This window comes from Arachis ipaensis, chromosome B6, assembly GCF_059453495.1.
Source record: "Arachis ipaensis isolate K30076 ecotype BB chromosome B6, ASM5945349v1, whole genome shotgun sequence".
NCBI classification, from domain to species: Eukaryota; Viridiplantae; Streptophyta; class Magnoliopsida; order Fabales; family Fabaceae; genus Arachis; species Arachis ipaensis.
Window position 1 is genome coordinate 111573758 of NC_142441.1, and position 19239 is coordinate 111592996.

Sequence of the window (19239 nt, forward strand, 5' to 3'; positions counted from 1 at the left end):
TTTCCTGGCTCATAACTTATAATGTTCTTCTTACAAACTCTAAAAGAATGAAAAGGAATCTTACAGATGACTGCAGTTGTCCAAAATGTCTGGGGAAAAAAAAACTCTACTTCACGTGCTTCATGATTGCCCTTGCATCCGAAACGTGTGGATGAGTAGTGTTGACAGTAGCAAGCATACAGAATTCTTCAGTCTGCCTTTGAATTCCTGGATGGAGAATAACCTCTTGCTTGCTACTCGTTCCTCAAATGGTCCTTCCTAGCTCATCTTTTTTTATCACCACTTGCAACATAGCATGGAGAAATAGAAATGAATTTATCTTCAACCACGCATATTTTTCCAGTTCTCAACTCCCCATATTATAAACTCTCAAGCCAAAATCTATGAAGATGTCCTTTTGTTATTAGACAATAGCAAGAGTCTTTTCAATCAGCTCAAAGAAGAAGATATTGGTTGGGAGCTTCCTTAAGAGGGTTGGATCAAATTGAACTCGTATGGTTTAGTGTTTACGTCCAGCAATTCGGGTTCTTGCAGTGGCATCCTGAGAAATTCGTACGGTAGAGTGGTAGCCAGCTATATGATGAATATTGGGATCACTACCATCACTGTGGCTGAGTTATGGGGCATCTATATAAGTCTCAAACTTGCTATTGATTTGGGAATTAGGAAACTCATCTTGGACACTGACTCCTCTTGTGTTGTACACCTTATCCAGAGTCCTTCACCGGAGACCCATTCCAGTTCTTCCTTGATCAGAGCCATTAAAGATCTTCTCACTAGACCCGGTTTGTTCCGCCTCAAGTACACCTACAAGTAAGCTAATTTCATTGCCGATGCACTAGCCAAGAATACACATGCTTTGTAGATGGAGTCGAAGTGCTTTAAGTATCCTTCCCATTTCCTCTCCCACTCCTTCTCGATGCTGACATTAGAGAATAAGATTTCCTGTGAGTTTTGTGTTTTAGTCTGTTGTTTGTTTTGGGTTTTTATCCCCTTTCTCTTATTTAAAAAAATAGTAGCAATTATATATTTTTTGGGGTCATTAATAAAAAGGTCTTTATCAATAATTATATAATTGTTGTTAAAATTTTTTAGTGATAAAACATAAGACTGCGAATGTCTAATTAGTGAATATTTTTTATTTTCATTAAAAGCAAAATAAATAGCCGCTAAAAATAATTTTTTAGTAGTAGATAGCTTTGACCCAAATAAAAAATATTTATAAACAAAATTAAATAAAATTAAATATTAAGATATTTTAAAAAAATACAAATATTAGACCCTAAAAATATATTTTATCTAACTTTTAATAACTAGTAGTAAATTAGCAGCCACTACATGGCTAGTAATTGTCTTTTTTAAAAAGGAATTATTCGGTAATATCACATCTTGCCTTAGAAAGAGTTCAACCCACTTCAAATTTTAAAAATTGATATTATGGATACGAATATTACTTGGCAAAAAGGGTTATTATTGTGAAAATTAGAAATTTATTAGAAAAAAGAATAACTAATTTAGCGTCAGATTAATTAGTTTTTGGAAAAAAGTATTTTTTATTTTTTATAAAAAGATTTTTTTAATATAAAAGGTTATTTTTATATTTGCATAATTTTTTTAAGAATTTTTAAATATTTAAAGTCCTTTTATTAATTTTATTTGGATAAAGAAAGTAGAAAGTACTTATTTTAATTAAATTACATAAAGGACATGTATAAAAAGTTTCCCAGTCAATGTTTGTTTCTTTTATCCTTCTTTTCATGAGCTTGTAAATACTATTTATATTCTTTGTAATGAGAAACGTAATGAACATGTAAAAAAAATGTATAATATTCTTTACTCCAAATAAGAAAAAATAATTGAAAAACATAAAAAGAAAAGCTTTGGAATTAAAGTAATAAATCTCATAATCAAACACAAATAATAAGAAAGTAAAGCTCTAGAATTAAATTTAAAAGGAAAATGAACATGGAAGGTGTGCGACTAGTGGAGCACAACCTTCGAATGTGTTTTTGCTGAAAATCGAAATGATGACAAGTGTGAAAAACTTTGAGAAAATATATAAATATAAATATGGAGAAAAAAAAATAGGATTTGAAGAAAAAATTAGAATATAAATTATAGTTATTGATTATGATAAAAAATAATTTTGGTAAAGAAAATAATTAAAAAATTATTTTATTTGTATTTTAAAAATAAAGTATTGTTATTTTAAAAAAAATCAAATAATTTATTTTTTATAAAAATATCTTTTTTAAAAAGCGTATCCGAACATATTTAAAATTTAATAAAAGTGTTTTATTTTTTAAAAAAAATCAATAAAAAAGTCAATCCAAACAAATAATGCTAGGTAGACAAAAAAAAACAGTCAAAACTTGTTTTATTTAGCATTAATAATTATCGCAACAATTAATAAATGCTAAATAAGACAAGTTATGGCTGTTTTTGACTGATTTTCTTTAGTTACCAAACATTTCCGTTTTCTATCAAGGCCTTGAACGTTTTTTTAATAGTAGATAGGTTAGATGAATTTCTATTTTTAAATTACAACAATAAAAAGTAGCATATTGATATTACTTTTCCTAATAACTGACATGTAAAATTATAAATTTGGACCTAAAATTATGTTTGTCAACGAATTTTTTTTAAAGAAAGAATATGGTTATTTCGTAATATATATTGGAAATTTTTAAATCATTGGAAATATATTAAGATTGCATATATGGAATGAATCTTTTTTTTTAATGGGAATTTTTTGGTGAAAATTAAAATTAAATAAAAAGTGAATATTTTTACTAAATTTATAAAACATATACACATTATACATGATAATTTTGTTAAAAACATTTTATTTACTAAAAAAAATCACTCTTCACTTTAGCATTATCGCTTCTTTTGTACTATATTTCATGTAACCATACATGGTAGATGCATGGTACTAGATTATTAGATCTAAAATATATTATATAATAAAATCCATAATGATTTTTTCTTATGAAGAGTCTACAATAATTTTGAGGGTTATGATAGCATGAAATTTCCTAATAAGATATATATGAAGTTTGGTGTTTAAAAGATACAATTCATGTTACCCTAGTTTTAATATCTTTTCCTTTATGTTTGTGTATGTTGCATGCGTGGAGCTTGAGCACCCAACTAGCTTTTGTCAAAGGCAGTAATTGAGAGAGCCTTGGTTAGAATGTGAGCAAGTTGAGAAATAGAAGGAACATGAACAACATAAAGTCTTGTACGTAAAATCAAACTATTTGTAGCATGGATCAGTGTTGTCACCAGTTATCAACATGTATGTCATCAACACAACTAAGAATAAACATTTTTGAAGATTTGTAAATCCAGTAAACAAGGAAGGATTTGATTTAATATTATTAAATCCAAAGTTAAAGAATGTAGAGCCAAAACCAAGCTCAAGGAACTTATTTTAACGAGGAATATTAAAAGACCATCAAAATTTATTATTTTTTGTCATCAATGTTTAAAAGTATGAGATAAAATATGTTAGATTATACTAAATTATAAAAATTAGACTAAAAAAATTGAATTGATGAATAAGTAATAACCAAATAAAAATAATAAATTCTAATAACTTTTTAACATTTTTCTATTTTAATTCATAACTGGCTTTAGAAAAAATTATATACTCTAAAAAACCATTAAGATTTAATTATTAAAAAAAATGTTAATGCTAAAATTATTAAAGAAGATTAATATTTATAATATTTAAAAAAATCAAATTTTTTATAAAAAATAAATATATTATGAATTATTTTTTTTATTTATTTTTCATAATTTTTATAACAATAACTTTCATTTTTCTTAAAATCTTAGTCATCTTTATAATTATTTATTTTTTTATTTATGCGATCTTTCTTCCTTTCTTTTTTACTTTTTTTTTTTTGCCCCTCCTTCAATCTCTTCACCTCATGGAATGGATCTAACCCTTGTGATTCACTTTGGATAATTATTAATTTACATAGAAGACACTGCAATTCCTTATCTGGTATATAACTTGAGCAGGGAATATTAGTAATGTTTCGCAAATAAATCAGTTCTTGTATGCTTAAGATTACTGAAAAGTTTACTAGACTAGGTCACAAAATGATAAAAAAAAAAAACATTTTAAAGACTTTTTCTAATATAAGCATTTATGGATTTACAGAACTTTTTTTTTATTTTTAATTGATCAAATATAACCTTAACTAACTGCTATTTGACCAATGACCATTAACCAACAACAAATTTATGAGGTTTCTTAGTCTTAAAGATGATTTGTTAGATTCTTACCATTGAAAGTGAATATATAATCAATGTAACCAAGTTATCTTTATCCAATTTTTTGTTGTTATCTAAATTATTTTTTAAAACAATGTTACTTAAATTATATTTTTATCAACATTAGATATAAGTTTATTTATTCTAATTTTTTATATAATGAGAGTACATAAAGAGTTCGACGGAATAAGTTTGGTGAGGTTGGATTTATGATCAGAGTTCGACGCAAAGGAGAACAACATAGACAGAAGCCATGTAGGTGGAGGATCGGAGTCGGAGATAAAGAAGGCCAACAAAAAAAATCTTATTCTCTAATATATTCAAACTGTAATGTTGATAGTTTGATGAATTAAAAAGAATTGAGAAAAGAAAAAAAATAAGTTTTTATCATTTTAAAAAAATAAAAAATTTTTTTACTTTATATATTATATACTTTTTTTATGTACTCTCATTATATAAAAAATTATAATAAATAAACTTATATCTACGTACTATTAATAAAAAATAATTTAGAACATCGATAATGGAACAAAGGAGGGACTTTGAATTTGCAGTGATAGTAATAAATGCCAAGCTCTTGATACTATGGAACAAATTCGGGAAGAATAGGAAATATTAGTGAAGAAAATGGCAAAAGAATAATTGAATGAAGGAAGGAGTTAACATGAAACAATATTCATTACTTGTAGAATAGTAAACTATGCTATTTAAAAATTACCTAACAAATCTAATAACCATCCTGACTAACCAACTAATTGTTTCTAACTTTCACATCAGAATATCTTTGTTAAAATGAAAATATGTATTTTTTTATTTTTCTTTTAGAAAAGCTTAATAATTAGTGGGTATAAAAAAGCTTAATTAATTCATAGATTTTTTTTTTAATTGGTAACTTAGGATTCGAAGTAGAAGTAATGAAAACTCAGTATTATTCGGATTCAACTTGAAGCATTTTAAACAATTATGATACAAAATAAATAAATAAATAAATAATAAAAAATAAATGCAAGTAAAAAAGGGAGACAACTCTAATAATAAGTAATAAACTAATAACAGTGAGAATTCACTCAATAGAGATAAAATACATTTAATATTTAGATTAATCTCTAAAATTATATATATATTCAAATTTTAAATCGGTTATTGAATTTTTATTTTTTTTAATTTAGTTTCCAAATTTTCAATTCATAATTTATGTTAATTTTTTGAATATTTTTCTGTTAATAAAGTGCAATATAACATACTAATATAGACGCTCAATACCATATATTAGAATAAGGTTCGACTATCTGTAATAGGATAATGATGAATCAATTAATGATATGTATTATATAATATGTCGATGGGGATCATAATGTCAAAGCAAAAATAATTTGTCCATGTGCTGCAATATAATTTATCCATGTGTCAGACATGTCATTATTGCAATTTGCAAATGACTTCCTTAAACTTTGCTAAGCGTATTAATTTAGTCCCTATAATTAATAGTAGTACATCAATGTGGTTCACACACCGATCTTTTTTATTTTTTTCATAAAATAAAAAATTTTATTATATTTTAAAGCTATTAAATAATTCTAAAAATAATAGTACTTTAATCAATATGATATAGGATCACCAATTAAATCAAATTAAGTTTAAAATATGTAGTATGATAGTGATGACGAAAGGAAGTTGACGTTCCTTTAATTTATTTTGTTCATTTGTTTTCTTGCTACATGAGGTCAATAATCCTTTCTTCAAATCCCAACTATATATAGGGTATATAAACACACGTGTGAATGTTTAATTTTGATCATAAATTTAAAAGACAGGAAAAATAAAGAAAGATTGAAACGTAGTAATAATGTCTATATAAAAAAAAAATTTAGTCTCTCTTATCAATAATTTGTCAAACAAATCCTTTTTACTTATTAATAACTTTTATATATGTGGTTATTTTTATAAATTAATTAGTGATAATGGTCTTTCATAAATTAAATAGAATTTAAATAACTTTTTTATTTCTATAAAAAAAATACGTATTTCAGACCAAAATAAAAATGTATTTTTTTATTGAAATAATATAACTATATATTGAGCAATATAAAAAATATAATTATATATTGTTAAAGTTATTAATATTAAGTTATTATAAAAAAATTGTATGATCAAAATTTGAAACTTAACAATAATCATAAAAACTTTTGTATTTAACAATATGTAAACAATAAAAGAATCAATTGATTAAATAAAGTCAGTGACAATTAATGTGAGTTTGCTTTTTCAAAGACCAAAAACTTTATATATATTTCTTAATTTTAAGACTTGAATCTCATAAATGCAATTTGAACGGCTATCAGTCACCAATGCATAAAAAAAATTTGAACGGCTATAATAATAATAATAATAATAATTGTAACACCTAACTATTAAAATGTCACGCTTCCGACTGCGCCACTCTGATAGCTCGAGTATTACGACGACTTTTTAAATATTTAATAGTAAAACATGAGCCTGTTTAAAACTTAAAAACCGAATATTCAAAACTTCTATCCATCCATTATAATACTGTTTACACTACTTACAAATAATACATAAATATATATACATCATACCAATATGCAAACTTTACATATGAAAACTCCTATCCCTCTTGCAAAAACTGCTAGAAATAAAGGCGAGGGAAAGACAAAAACTAAGATAATACAAAATAATGACGAATAAACAGAAAATGAATATAACTCTTCTAAAGCTCCGTCGCCCATATCCTGAAAAGGGAAAAACCTGTAGGGGAGTGAGAACATCGTCCTCGAAAGGGTTCTCACTATAGGGTTACAGAATTGTTATAGTAAGACATGAGAATAAAACCGTTTATTAAGGTACAGTGATTAATAACTGCCTTATGCTTTTTTTCAAAACCAAAGATTTAATATTCAAAATCCGAAATTCTTTCTAAAAGAGAAAGCTGTTAATTTCTCATAAATCTAAAAGCCTTTTTTTAAAAGTTTTTCCTAGACAGCATGAATGACCAAACTGTTCCAAGCATAGGCTCATTAAGTCTATGCTGAACCAGTTTAGTTTTTCATACTTTTCTAACCCAAAGCACAAACTAAACACAGCTTTCAGCCCATGTAATCAATCACGGCTCTAGGCCCAAGCAACTCAATCAACAACCAATTCATCATAATCCAACTAATTTTCAGTCACAAACACAAATAAGAAGATTCAAACACAATCAAGCAGCTATGTCAAGTAGAGCAATTAGCAATTAAATATAACTATTCACATAGGCAAACCAATTACAATATGCACACCCAAACAATGTCATATAAGTGCATATGATGCATGCCTGTCCTACTGGCCATGAGCTCACGCGTCGGTTATATTGCCAGACCCGACCCGGATAAGCGGGATTAAACCACCATCCTTATCCGTAGGTTCCACAAGCAAGCGGGATTAAACCACCATCCTTGCCCGGAACACGCAAGCGGGATTTAACCACCGTCCTTGCCAAATAATTTATCAGTATGTGAGCGGGACAAAACCACCATCCTCACTGCAGGCGGGACAAAACCACCATCCCTGCGCAACGGTTTACGCACTGAGCAAGCGGGACTATACCACCATCCTTGCCAGGCCAGAAATCCTCATCATATTTTCAATAATATCCATAATCAATCAGGCTTAAAATCTTATTTCAAAATAAATCATTCTTGCCCCATTTACTTTCAATAATCAACATATTCAAGGGCCACCTTTCCTCAATTCAATTTTCTTTCAAAACAAAGTCACCTTTAAATTCTCTTCTGAAAACTCAAAATCATTCATTCTGAGTCAGAATTTGGTCATCAAACTCCTCAACAGTCTCAAGACTTTAGGGGAAAAACAACCGACCTCATTTCCATAAATTCAGTAAAGATTCTTAAAAAAATCATTGTTTCCTTAAATTGAGTTATTCAAAGAAAGTTTCTAAACCAAATCAAGAAATTCCAAACTAAGTTTAAAATCCAAAACATGTTTAAAATACTAGGTTCCAGATCAATTCCATTTCGTTCTTAAATCAGTAACCTTCCCAAAAGTACTTCTTAAGTCAAACTTCAAAACACAGGTTCTTTCATATTTAAGTCGATCTTAAATATAAACTTCCTGTAAACAGATTAAATTCGAAATATCTATTTCTTAATAAATCAAGAACAAAGTAATGGAACTTCTCAAATTCATTCTTTTACTAAATCATATTTTAAAACAAAATCTTAATTTTATAAAAATTCGGCAGCATTTCCCCTAAAACTTGGATCTAGCCACCCTTTTCGGGTCCCAACCAAACAAATCCTCAACTCTTTCCAACAGGTTCAAGACCAAATCAGTTTTCCAAATAAACCAAATCCAGACTTTTAAATATCAAGAATCATTTCAGGCCAAACCAATCAGAAATCTCAATTTTAACAAAATTAAACATTATCTCAGTTAAAAGACAACCATACTCATCCAAACAAATCAAACAATGCATAAGACTTACATAATCACCAGAAAAGCATTTCGCTCGTTATATCAATTTATAACAATTCTACTTTAAAATAAATTAGTTTTATAAAATTCCCTACCTCGAGGAATCAAGTCCGCAGTGATTTTAACGCGATAAGCCCTTTTTCCCCTTGGCTGCAACAGCAGCGGCTGCATCCACAGCTTCGCTTACTTCCGCAATAACAGCAATAGCTTTAATTGTAACATGAAACCTTGATAACCCAATCCTAAATCATTAATATAGCGAAATCTTTAATAATATATAATGGAATACTAACGACAAGGGTTCGAAATAAAATATACTTACGATAATAGCAAAACGGAGCAGCTGCAATCCCAAATAGACCTGGCAGAAGCTCCGATAGCGGCCAGAAGCTCCGGTGGCTCAACAGCAACCTTAATGTCGACGCGCAAACACCGGAACACAACCCTACGTAACCAACATCTCAAAATCTCTAATAGGCTATAACTGAGTATTGATTTCAAAGGTTCCAGAACGAAATGCTTACCGAGAAGACAGGGGTTCCACCGGCGGTGACTGAGAAACGGCTCGGCAGCGGCAGATAAGGCACGGCGGTGACTAGCGGCGACGAACGGCAGGTCTGACAGTGATGAGAAGGCCGCGCGAGATTCCTCTTTTTTTTTTCGCGAGTCTGACTCCCAGTGGTGGCTTAATGACGGACCGGTGGTTCTGTGGTGACAGTGTAGCAGGATGCAACGGCGGCCTCCCTCCACCGGTGGCTACGGGACACGAACAGCGACTGCGACGAGGCTGGCTCCATAGCGCTGCAGCTTAGGTACGGTGACTGCCCTTGGTGGCGGTGGGCTCGCAACAGTGACGCGACGACTTCCTTCTCTCACCCGTGAGCTCTCTCTTCCCTCTTCGCGAACGGCGGCGGCAACAACGTCTGGAGGTGGCGGCGTGCTTCTCTGCTCCCTCAACTCCACACTCTCTCTCTCCCTCGGATCTCCCTCCTGACAGCACAGCGGCGGCGATGGTGGCAGTGATGCCCACCGACGCCGTCTCCCTCTCTTCCCCCTTCTGCTCTCCCTCTTTTTCTTTCCCGTTTTCTCCCTTTTCTTTCTGCCGTTTCTTTCTTTCTCTCTGCCTGCTGCATATGTGTTTGGGAAAAGGGGGGAATAGGGTGAGTGCTGAGTGGCGGTGAGTGTGGGTAAGGATTAGGGTAAAATTAAGGTTAGGGTTTGTGTATGAAATTGGGGATTTTGGGATTAATTTGGATTTGGTTAATTTTAATCAAATTAGGGTATAGAATGTTAATTTAAAATCTAATTTAATCCTCAAAATTATTTTAAAATATTATTTGTTGTATTAAAATACCAATTGATTTGAAATCAAATTCTTTAATTGAATTTATAAGATAATAAGATTTATTTTCTTTATTCCTAAAACTTAAAGTATTAAATCATAGAAATATCAATTATTTGAATTAAATCACATAAAAATTCTTGTCATTCCATAATTAATAATTTTGTAATTTAAATATAGAAAATAATTCAATAATTATAAAATTAGGTAAAATTCTAATTAATTATCAAAACCTGATTTAATTTTTGATTTAATTAGCTTTAATAAAATAATTTCTGAAAATAGAATTTCTAATGAATAAATAAATTGAAATTAATTCATAATAAGATTTATTTAAAAATTTTGGGTCTTACATCCTATCCACCTTATAAAAATTTTCGTCCTCGAAAATTGATACAAAATAAAAGAGATTTTCATATTACTTCACTCTTGAACTTATTTAAAGAAATGGCAACAAGTCCTCAATATATATATATATAGTTTCAAATACCAGGATTTCATATGGCATAAAAATATAAAGGATATAAGTATGAGGTGAAACAGAAGTTACAAGACAGGTTTGATGTACAAGATGATATGTTTCAAACATGTGATGGTAAAGCAATGCGGGAAAAGGTTATAACACAAACTGGGGTTAAAATGATGTGCTTAACGTTCACATACTGATCTTATATCAACTTTAGATATTCAACTATTCAAACTTCAACATAATTTATCTCCATCATTCTTAACCGTACTTCATTGAGCAACTCATCCGAAGGTTCTCAACTTTGTTAAACACTTTGCAATCCTTACTATTGGTTATAAGTCCCACATCAACAAAACTCTTTCACGTAAAACAAGGTTTCACAACTCCCTGTGATGTCGTACACTTATGAGTTTCACCTTTTGCATTCACCAAACGTGTCCTAAAGGACTAATGTGTCGTTTACTAAGTCTAATGGTCGCACAAAATGCCAAAACTAATCTCGAGTATACTTAGAAGGATAGTAGACCATAGAAAAGGAAGAAAAATGACAAGGACCGTGTTCGCGAGAATTTGAAAGAATTGCTGAAATCACAAGTAGACAAGGATGAACAAGTAATAAAGAGTGCTGGAAAGAGAGTCAACTAATATCTTTAAGGGTAACTCTTGAATCGAAGAAATTTGATAAGACCAATAAGATGAAAAATAATGCAGTATTTTGAAACGAATTCAAGCTGAATTACAGAAGTGTAAAATTATAAAAGGTTAACTAGAGTCAATGATGACGCTCACAAGGTTTAAAATTTTATGATTAAGAACACCTTCTAATACATTTAAATATAAAGACTGAAAAACTTAAGGAAGATCACCTCAAGTTCTAAAAGAAAAGATATGTAACTCGCATTTTGCAAAAGGATGTCAAACATATATTAAATCTGCAATATGGTCAAAAAAAAATTTAATTGCATTTCGTCCAAACAATTTCCAAGTAAAAGACAGAATATGTGAGGTTTTTTTTTTTTAATGGGAATCAATTGTGTTAAAGCCAAAATATTGTCAAACCATTCTCGAAGGACATATAGGTACTAAATCAAATAATGTCGTGCCATGAAATCGCGGCAAAGTCGGAAGGAGTCAAATTTTGTTAGAAAAGGAGAATCTGGGGCAACGTTTTAAATTACACAAACTTTCAAAGTTCATATTCAAACTCCATTTAGAAAAGAAATTCCGAGGTAAAATTTGCTTATAAGTCACTAAAGGAAATAAGTGATGTGTTGTAAACAAACAGGTCTCCGCTAAATAAGGAAACTTTTCAAAACTTCATTTAAAATAGCACATGCCAATTTTAAAAACAATTTTGTCAAATTTAAAGAATAGCTATGGATGTATTTAAGCGAAAAAAAACTTGATTTAAAATTTCTTAAGAAGGGAATCCAAAATTTTCTTTTATTTTATTATTTTATTTTTTTTTTAAAATTCACACCAAAACTTCAAGAATACACTTGAAATCGTCATCACCTAGGGACATTCAAGAATATTAAGATGTACTGAAAAAGAAATAAAGTTATACGAGGAAGAATCCTAAATCAAGGGAGTTCAAATAAGATTCACGAGGCATGAGACATCAAACAAGCTTTCAATCGATTCAAAAGAATACAAAACTTGTAAGGAAAGATAACTCAATCAATAGTGAATTTTTGAGAAAGAACCTCTGACTAAACAAAGAAAAATAAGAGGACAAACGATGCACTTGATGGAAACGAATTTGAGTTGACTCGATGAGTAAGAGATTCACAAGAAAAGGAAAACTAAGACTATTGGTGATGTTCACAAAAGTAAGACAGTAGTTAAAAACAGAATCAAATTTGACATTCACAAAAATGAAAAGCTTAAGGGAATTGGTCCGTTCATGAGAAGAAAGACATGAGTCCGACATTTTCAAAAGAACAACAATTACATAGACAATGTGTTATACTAAACCAAATTCAAATTAAAAATAAATTAGATGAAGTTTATTAAACGAAATTCAATTGAAAAAAAAAAGCAAAAATCTTTCTTTGAAAAAAAACATCTAAATACATAATCAAATAATGATATTTGTAGAAATTGTAATGTAGTTGTTAGAAAATCAAGTTGTATTTCTAAAGTAAGTACATTTTCATAAACCAGTAAAAGAACTGATGAGGTATTGGGAGCAAATAGTTTTTAAATTGTATAAAGAATTTCAAAGTTTCATATAGAGAAAGCTATATTGAATCAAAAACAATTTTATAAAGGCTTCAAGAATAATGGTTGTAAATATAGTCAAGTAAGAAAAAAAAATTAAATCACAACTTAAAAAAAACTCGGAATAGGAACTTAAAAAGGTACACTGCATCAAAACAAGTTCAAAGTTGTATCAATGAATACATGAATCAAGAAGAAGAGTTTAAACAAACGAGGTAGATAAACCCAGGATTTCAAATAGACATATGTAGATAAGAATCAAACGAGAAAGCATATGAACAGAAGAATGGGGTTGCGAAAACATCAATTCACTTTTCCAAAAGAAATAGCAGTTGATGATTCCAAGGTAAATTTATGAGAGAACAAGTCACATGGCATTCACAAAGTTCAGAACACCTAACCGAGTAACTTCGAAAACTAGTTTCTAACGTCCCCAAAACCCGCGACTCGCGTTATCTATGACTCGCATATCGTCTATGATAACCCATTAGTGCTTCCATATAAATAATTTACTAGTGTTGAGCCGGCCAAACTTAACACCAGGAATTATTCAATGCAAGACTAATAGCATTAATCAATAGATAGTCATGTGCATAAGCTCTAATTCTCGTTATCTGAACGAGACCTATTACATGACAGACGCTCAGAGTATGCAATTGAAGCATAGTCGGTCCATTCCTCAGGCTCTACAGGAAGGACCGCTCTGATACCATATTGTAACACCTAACTATTAAAATGTCACGCTTCCGGCTGCGCCACTCTGATAGCTCGAGTATTACGACGACTTTTTAAATATTTAATAGTAAAACATGAGCCTGTTTAAAACTTAAAAACCGAATATTCAAAACTTCTATCCATCCATTATAGTACTATTTACACTACTTACAAATAATACATAAATATATATACATCATACCAATATGAAAACTTCACATATGAAAACTCCTATCCCTCTTGCAAAAACTGCTAGAAATAAAGGCGAGGGAAAGACAAAAACTAAGATAATACAAAATAATGACGAATAAACAGAAAATGAATATAACTCTTCTAAAGCTCCGTCGCCCATATCCTGAAAAGGGAAAAACCTGTAGGGGAGTGAGAACATCGTCCTCGAAAGGGTTCTCACTATAGGGTTACAGAATTGTTATAGTAAGACATGAGAATAAAACCGTTTATTAAGGTACAGTGATTAATAACTGCCTTATGCTTCTTTTCAAAACCAAAGATTTAATATTCAAAATCCGAAATTCTTTCTAAAAGGGAAAGCTGTTAATTTCTCATAAATCTAAAAGCCTTTTTTTAAAAGTTTTTCCTAGACAGCATGAATGACCAAACTGTTCCAAGCATAGGCTCATTAAGTCTATGCTGAACCAGTTTAGTTTTTCATACTTTTCTAACCCAAAGCACAAACCAAACACAGCTTTTAGCCCATGTCATAATCAATCACGGCTCTAGGCCCAAGCAACTCAATCAACAACCAATTCATCATAATCCAACTAATTTTCAGTCACAAACACAAATAAGAAGATTCAAACACAATCAAGCAGCTATGTCAAGTAGAGCAATTAGCAATTAAATATAACTATTCACATAGGCAAACCAATTACAATATGCACACCCAAACAATGTCATATAAGTGCATATGATGCATGCCTGTCCTACTGGCCATGAGCTCACGCGTCGGTTATAATGTCAGACCCGACTCGGATAAGCGGGATTAAACCACCATGCTTATCCGTAGGTTCCACAAGCAAGCGGGATTAAACCACCATCCTTGCCCGGAACACGCAAGCGGGATTTAACTACCGTCCTTGCCAAATAATTTATCAGTATGTGAGCGGGACAAAACCACCATCCTCACTGCAGGCGGGACAAAACCACGATCCCTGCACAACGGTTTACGCACTGAGCAAGCGGGACTATACCACCATCCTTGCCAGGCCAGAAATCCTCATCATATTTTCAATAATATCCATAATCAATCAGGCTTAAAATCTTATTTCAAAATAAATCATTCTTGCCCCCATTTACTTTCAATAATCAACATATTCAAGGGCCACCTTTCCTCAATTCAATTTCCTTTCAAAACAAAGTCACCTTTAAATTCTCTTCTGAAAACTCAAAATCATTCATTCTGAGTCAGAATTTGGTCATCAAACTCCTCAACAGTCTCAAGACTTTAGGGGAAAAACAACCAACCTCATTTCCATAAATTCAGTAAAGATTCTTAAAAAAATCATTGTTTCCTTAAATTGAGTTATTCAAAGAAAGTTTCTAAACCAAATCAAGAAATTCCAAACTAAGTTTAAAATCCAAAACATGTTTAAAATACTAGGTTCCAGATCAATTCCATTTCGTTCTTAAATCAGTAACCTTCCCAAAAGTACTTCTTAAGTCAAACTTCAAAACACAGGTTCTTTCATATTTAAGTCGATCTTAAATATAAACTTCCTGTAAACAGATTAAATTCGAAATATCTATTTCTTAATAAATCAAGAACAAAGTAATGGAACTTCTCAAATTCATTCTTTTTCTAAATCATATTTTAAACAAAATCTTAATTTTATAAAAATTCGGCAGCATTTTCCCTAAAACTTGGATCTAGCCACCCTTTTCGGGTCCCAACCAAACAAATCCTCAACTCTTTCCAACAAGTTCAAGACCAAATCAGTTTTCCAAATAAACCAAATCCAGACTTTTAAATATCAAGAATCATTTCAGGCCAAACCAATCAGAAATCTCAATTTTAACAAAATTAAACATTATCTCAGTTAAAAGACAACCATACTCATCCAAACAAATCAAACAATGCATAAGACTTACATAATCACCAGAAAAGCATTTCGCTCGTAATATCAATTTATAACAATTCTACTTTAAAATAAATTAGTTTTATAAAATCCCCTACCTCGAGGAATCAAGCCCGCAGTGATTTTAACGCGATAAGCCCTTTTTCCCCTTGGCTGCAACAGCAGCGGCTGCATCCACAGCTTCGCTTACTTCCGCAATAACAGCAATAGCTTTAATTGTAACATGCAACCTTGATAACCCAATCCTAAATCATTAATATAGCGAAATCTTTAATAATATATAATGGAATACTAACGACAAGGGTTCGAAATAAAATATACTTACGATAATAGCAGAACGGAGCAGCTACAATCCCAAATTGACCTGGCAGAAGTTCCGATAGCGGCCAGAAGCTCCGGTGGCTCAACAGCAACCTTAATGTCGACGCGCAAATACCGGAACACAACCCTACGTAACCAACATCTCAAAATCTCTAATAGGCTATAACTGAGTATTGATTTCAAAGGTTCCAGAACGAAATGCTTACCGAGAAGACAGGGGTTCCACCGGCGGTGACTGAGAAACGGCTCGGCAACGGCAGATAAGGCACGGCGGTGACTAGCGGCGACGAACGGCGGGTCTGACAGTGATGAGAAGGCCACGCGAGATTCCTCTTTTTTTTTCTTTCGCGACTCTGACTCCTAGTGGTGGCTTAATGACGGACCGGTGGTTCTGTGGTGACAGTGTAGCAGGATGCAACGGCGGCCTCCCTCCACCGGTGGCTACGGGACACGAACGGCGACTGCGACGAGGCTGGCTCCATAGCGCTGTAGCTTAGGTACGGTGACTGCCCTTGGTGGCGGTGGGCTCGCAGCAGTGACGCGACGACTTCCTTCTCTCACCCGTGAGCTCTCTCTTCCCTCTTCGCGAACGGCGGCGGCAACAATGTCTGGAGGTGGCGGCGTGCTTCTCTGCTCCCTCAACTCCACACTCTCTCTCTCCCTCGGATCTCCCTCCTGACAGCACAGCGGCGGCGATGGTGGCAGTGATGCCCACCGACGCCGTCTCCCTCTCTTCCCCCTTCTGCTCTCCCTCTTTTTCTTTCCCGTTTTCTCCCTTTTCTTTCTGCCGTTTCTTTCTTTCTCTCTGCCTGCTGCATATGTGTTTGGGGAAAGGGGGGAATAGGGTGAGTGCTGAGTGGCGGTGAGTGTGGGTAAGAATTAGGGTAAAATTAAGGTTAGGATTTGTGTATGAAATTGGGGATTTTGGGATTAATTTGGATTTGGTTAATTTTAATCAAATTAGGGTATAGAATGTTGATTTAAAATCTAATTTAATCCTCAAAATTATTTTAAAATATTATTTGTTGTATTAAAATACCAATTGATTTGAAATCAAATTCTTTAATTGAATTTATAAGATAATAAGATTTATTTTCTTTATTCCTAAAACTTAAAGTATTAAATCATAGAAATATCAATTATTTGAATTAAATCACATAAAAATTCTTGTCATTCCATAATTACTAATTTTGTAATTTAAATATAGAAAATAATTCAATAATTATAAAATTAGGTAAAATTCTAATTAATTATCAAAACCTGATTTAATTTTTGATTTAATTAGCTTTAATAAAATAATTTCTGAAAATAGAATTTCTAATGAATAAATGAATTGAAATTAATTCATAATAAGATTTATTTAAAAATTTTGGGTCTTACAATAATAATAATAATAATAATAATAATAATAATAATAATAATAATAATAATAAAAGAAGTAATGTTAATTAGTAGGGATCTATGATGATATATGGACACTCATATGATACGACATCCCGGACATGACATGACAAGGGACATGTAGACATACAAATTTAAAATTTTTATAAAATACAGAGATACGACATATATAATATTTTTTAGATAAATTATAATGATATTTTGATATTTTATTGATATTAAAATATAAATTAATTTTTAATTATTTTTAATGCCTTTTTATAATTATTTAAAATATTTTCTATTATAATAATTAATATTATTTAAAAAATATATGTTAAGAATAAGATTGGATACGCAGATATGTGATGGTATTTAGGTGTGTCCAAACGTGTTCGAAAAAGAATTTTTTATTTTTTATTAAGACACAATTGGACACAGAAGACACACGTATCGGATGAGTATCGTGTCCAAAATGTATCCGACATGCAGACACGGCAAATAAAAAAAGTGTTCATGCTTCATAGGTAGGAGTTGATTAGTACATTTTCATCACCAATTTTTTGCTTTGAATAAAATTTTACTACCATTTAGGGGTAGAAATAGGCCGAACTGAGCCTAACTTTGATTTTGACGAACTTGACCTATGTTGTAAATAAACGATCCTAGATTAGGTTTGTTATCTCTTATAGTTTTTTTTAGACTCAAGTTCGACAAATCTACGAACCTATTTGAAAAGCATGTTTCGTAAATTAGAACTCAAAAAAACCAATAAACCTAAAAAAAATCTAAATTGACAATAAATAAATTCTAAAATTTATAATTCATAATTTGTAAAAAAATATTTATATATCAATCCTTAGTCACACATCATAACCATATTTATAATTCACAAATTTTTTCTTCAAACAAAAAACTACAATCTTAATTAATATTAATTATTGATCTTTTTTAATTTTGTTTTGTGTTTATTATAAGTGAATAGTTAAAAATCTACTTAATATACTAAAACTGAGTTTTCTTCCAACTAATAAAGGTGAGATGTCGATCTCTCGTAACTCCGTTTTCCCTCCAAAATGAATACACTTTTCTCTTTTCTAAATTATTTTATACAAAATATCTTTATTATAATTATATTATAATTAATATTTAATGAATAATATATAATTATACTAATTTAGGAACATATCTTCATTATAATTATATCAAATCAATATTTAATGTATTATTAAACTACTTATCAATTGTCAATTAAAAATACTTTTAATAATAATAATAATAATAATAATAATAATAATAATAATAATATGATAATGATATGATAATGGCACCAATCGTAATAATCATGATAAGAATATTTGATTCTAATCATAAAATGATCAAATCTTATGATATTAATAACGCACATTGATTTTAAATATTTTTAGTCATTTTAATTATATTAATTTTAAAAATATTAATATAATTCTAATTCTTATTCATTATCCCATAATAATAATAATAATAATAATAATAATAATAATAATAATAATAACTTGAAAAATCCGTATATAATCTATTTCAATTACTCGTGTATTATTATTAAAATTCTATATGTTCCTAAATATAGGTCTTGAAAAATACGACATGGCCCGTGCTATTAGTGTAGAGTTGTTTAGGTTTGTTTAGGAAGATATAATAGAATTTATATTTCTAAATCTACTTAATATACTAAAACTGGATTTTTTCCCAACTAATGGAAATGAGGTGTCGATTTCTCATGAATTTGTTTTCCTGCCAAAATGAATGCACTATTTTCACTTCTTAGTTTATTTTATAAAAATATCTTTATTATATTAACATTTAAGCAATAGTACATATTATACTAATTTAGAAAAATATCTTTATTATAGTTGTATAAAATCAATATTTAATGC